This window comes from Mytilus californianus, unplaced genomic scaffold (genome assembly GCF_021869535.1).
Source record: "Mytilus californianus isolate M0D057914Y unplaced genomic scaffold, xbMytCali1.0.p SCAF_37, whole genome shotgun sequence".
Classification (NCBI taxonomy): Eukaryota; Metazoa; Mollusca; class Bivalvia; order Mytilida; family Mytilidae; genus Mytilus; species Mytilus californianus.
Window position 1 is genome coordinate 1,681,698 of NW_026262687.1, and position 4,537 is coordinate 1,686,234.

At 31.6% G+C, this 4,537-nt stretch overlaps 1 long non-coding RNA gene across 3 annotated transcripts; it reads right to left on the bottom strand.

Annotated features, from left to right (window-relative positions):
• Window positions 1-423: 423 nt before the first annotated feature.
• LOC127736814 (uncharacterized) lies at window positions 424-3,510 on the bottom strand. 3 transcript variants are annotated; one of them, XR_007999197.1, is made up of 4 exons: window positions 3,437-3,510; window positions 2,448-2,545; window positions 1,656-1,776; window positions 424-733 (listed from the first exon to the last, which is right to left on the bottom strand). It is a non-coding gene; the product is annotated as an uncharacterized LOC127736814 (long non-coding RNA). The 3 variants fall into 3 exon arrangements; XR_007999195.1 differs by having other exon boundaries at window positions 2,448-2,548; XR_007999196.1 differs by having other exon boundaries at window positions 2,448-2,548; window positions 3,423-3,510.
• Between the last annotated feature and the right edge of the window lie 1,027 nt (window positions 3,511-4,537).

Below are 4,537 nucleotides of genomic sequence, written 5' to 3' on the forward strand. Positions count from 1 at the left end.
ACACTTTTAAGTGTTTATAAATGAGATATGTTTTTGTTTAAACACATGTGTGATTTTTTGTGTACACCGCAAGTGTTTTTGCATTGTATGTTTTGAAATGTGTGTTTTTAAAATGTGTTTTAGCTAAGCATTAGTATTGTTCCTTTTGCTCTTCAAATGACAAGATCTGTATCATTGGCTTGTATAGAAAATCTTACCACTAAAATTTGTCCTTTGCAGTTTCCTATACCCCAAATATTTTAAACTTGTCAGGTTTCATGACTGGAGTATTTTGTCATTATTTACTCATTAATGTTCGAACTAAAAAATACCCTGCATAGTGCAACCAGTTGTTTGTTTCCAAAACAAGGTACATGTTATACCAAGAGTAATCTCCTACACTAATATAAAATTTTGTATAGGCATCATAAATACTGAGAAATAAAAAAAAATGTATGAAATTTTATTCATTGCAATTATTCTTTATAAAATCACAAATATTTTCCAAGATTGATACAGTATAATAGATGTAACATGTAAAATAATATAAAGTTTCAGTCGCTATATCTGACATTTCTAATTGTTCTTGTCCCTTTCAAATATAAAGCTGATCTGAGTCCCTCCTCATGGTGGCTTTTTGTGTACTTATCCACTTCGTTTTCAACAACATTTTCATGTAAGGATATGAAAGTAGTCGACTTCTTCCCTTTGCCTTTGAGTATCCAGTTTCAGGAAGAAATTTGTACTCTGCCTCCTGAAATATTGTTCAATTCATTTATGTATGGCCTTTGAAGGTAATAAAGTTTAAATTATAACTTAAAAGTGAATTTTTACTACCTAATATACTTGAATCTAGATGCCCCTTTTCTTGAAAATAATTGTGAGTTGATATATTGTCATTTTAAATAAAATCTATTTATACATTGCACAGTTAATTACAAAACATATGCAGATATATGTGTAAAGTTCATTAAAAATCAACAGATACCAAGTTTATTGTGTTCAAAGTGATTTTCTGGAGAGAAAAAAAACCTTAACCTTGAAAACTAATGGACAAATGTTAAGACTGAGTGCGCAAAAAAAGAAAGTAAACAAATCTGAGAATTGCTGCACTGTTCCCTGATAATAATGGTTAACAGATCAGTGGTAAACCTCACTTTTCCATTATAAAAGGGTTAACTGATAAGCAATTATTCAGCTGTACTTTCATATGGGGTTAACATTATACGTCTTTTTAGTTATACCATTCTATTAATAAGCAACCAATCATATTACTCTTATAAATAAAGTCCACAGTAGATACATTTCAGGGTCTAAGACTGGCTTTTATAGCTGACTATGCGTTATGGGCTTTGCTCATTGTTGAAGGCTGTACGGTGACCTATAGTTGTTAATGTCTGTGTCATTTGGTCTATTGTGGAGAGTTGTCTCATTGGCAATCATACCACATCTTCTTTTTATACATATATGTTGATGTACAGATATTATGTCATATTGAATTTTTAATGGTAATATATATGACACCAGTTTATTTTCATTATAATACTCAAAATATTGATGATATCTGTCATAAAAAATGAATTATCATATCTTGTTAATATCTTAAACGAATAAAAATGATTTTATAAATAGGAGTTGCTTGAAAAATACATGTTACTATGTAAATCTAGTCATACCTTCAATTCTTTTTTTGTTTATCTTTGGTAAGACACCTCAGAACTTTTTCAGGTTTACTTCCTATAACCTTCATATTCATTTATACTTCAGCATCTTGATAAATTAAAATTCATCCAATATCTGGAACAGAAATATTTGTTTTTATGATATTTAGTCTGCAATCGTATAATTTATATGTACAATGTACGAAAATGTACATTGTTTGAATTGATAGCTTGCATTTGCACTTTTGGTTATGGGTTTTGCTCATTGTTGAAGGCCATACAGTACCCTATAGTTGCTTACTTCTACATCATTTGGTCTCTGATGGAGAGTTATCTAATTGGCAATCATACTACATTTTATTCTTATATGTACCTGCATCCCATTTTTGTAATCAATACCAACAAAATGACTGAAACTTGAAACACATATTATTTTGTTTGGCATGACTCTACCAATAAATCTACGTTTGTATTTTCAATGTTTTTTTCTGTTTTCTTCTCAATGAAATCATGGTCATATGAGGACCCTTAAGCTTACATGTAATGCTATGGTTAAAATGTTGACTTTAAATTAAAAGGTAGACCCTGATAATATGTACTGCAACACACAAATACAAATATCTCAAAACTATTGTTTTTCTTATGCATGTATATTAACATGACTCAGTATATATACATTTATGTTTCATTATTCAAAACAAAGTCAAGACAACTGTTTTGTTTGGAAATATTGAAGTCACAGAAGGATAGACATAGGTAGCACTATATGCCCCTGCCACTTATGGCCGGGGCATAAAAATAACATACCATGATTTCAGGTGTTTATCTTCTTTTTTTTTTTTTTTCTTTTGCCTGTTTCTGTGTTCTTCTTTTTATTTTCTTTTGAATGCTGTCCAATGTACTCACTGCTGAAAAACAGTAAAATAATAGACAAATGAGGTAGTTAAATTGGATAGGCAACACAATTATGATTGCAGGCCATAAACCTAATTTGTCTTACAATCTTTAACTTTAGCCTGATATTCTACCGCCTTGTAAAGTCTTACATTTGTACAACAACTTATACTAAATAAAATGGAATTCTGAAGACAGAATTATTTTTTATCCTGAAAATTTTATATTTGTTCAGTTAACAGGTTAATTGTTGCAACATAATCATGATTTTTTTTCAATATAAATATTTAAATCACTAGCATGACCTAGTCCTTGCTACAGAATGTACATATGAACTGAGACTATACAAATCTATAACAGTACATGTATAGTCTCAGGTGTAAAAAACAGAGGCGGATTTAGGGGGGGGGGGGGGGGGGGGGGGGGTAGGGGGCCCCCATTTGTTGGTTGATTATATAAGGAATCACTGAAGCATGACTGGAGCGGGCCCCCTCTTAGGCAGTCAGTTCCCCACCCTTATGAAAATTTCTGGATCCGCCACTGAAATTTTCTATATTTGCTACTGTACTGTCAGTAGATATCTCGATTTTCATTTGCTTTCTTTCAATTTTAACAACAGTTTACATGCAAAAGACACATACACATACATACCCATAAAATCAACAAACTACATTATTAGCATGATTAGTATTACACCAGGGACTTTCTATACTAAGTACTTACTATAGAAAGTCCCTGATTACACACACATCGACACAGGAACAAAAACAGTGAAACACCTTAAGTTAACCCGACATGATGTCATGTATTTTTTCTATTGATTATGAGATAACAATTAAGAAGCATAATTTACATTTTGTAATCTTATTGTTAATATTATAGTCTTACAAAAATTAACTAACATCTTTGTTGTGACTTGTGTGTCTGTTGAAAAACTACGGGAAAATAATACAGAAGATTGCTTTCAAGGGAGAAAACTTATCCTGCTAAATATATTGGGGTCCTAAATGGGGTGATTTTCAGATGAACAAAAATATAATTTGTCGAGTATTGTCGATCGTAAATCAGTCGTTTCTTAGATTTTCTTTTGTGAATACACATACGAAAACTAGTCAGGCTTATCACTATATCACATGGGAAGATATACTGTTTATCCTCGCTAAACGAAGAATTTACTACTATGAAAATCCTTGCTGTACCCCAGCAGTTAAGCCTAACTTAAAACAATTTTATTTAAATGATCACAAAAGAAAGAGTTATATTAAATATTAGGATTAAATATTATAACGCTTATGTCAGTCGTGTAAAAGCATTTGTAAATAAATTGCCGCCAAATTAATCTGGGATGCGGCTTTCGACCAAAACAGTCCACATCGGTTAAAATAGTAATACTAATTTGCATTTTTTTTTAAATTTATTCCCTGTTGATGAAGAATTTTAAGCGATTTACTCGGAGCTCAACCATTTAAGGGAAAACGTCTGGCTGCATATGTTGTTTTCGGTATTCGATTGGTCTAGATGTTTATGTAGAATGTTTTCGTTACCAAATCTTCAAGCAGAAACGTAATATTGTAACGTGTGCGTTAATCAAAACTTACATTCAGTAACTTGTTGTTTTTTTTCAATTGTTGGAGCCTCGCTTGAAAGTCTCCCGAATGACCAAAATATTAAAAAACCGTACAGTTCCGTTCCCACACTGTGACCATCTAGAGCCTTAAAATTGCACCTGTGACCTGCACATTTCTGAATGAACGATTGCAAAATGCAGGTGCAAAATATCTTCCAAATGCATGGATATTAAAAAAGTTCTGTTGAATCTAGAAGTAATATCAAATTGAAATAACTCACCCGTCAAGTTTGTACATCTCGAAAAACAGTTGTTAACTTCATGCATATTAAGTGAAAATTGATAGTGTATTAACTATTGATTGTCACCGTTGTCCTGAAATATCATTGGAAGGAAAATGAAGAGCTTCTGACAAACGTATATAGTTATGTTTACG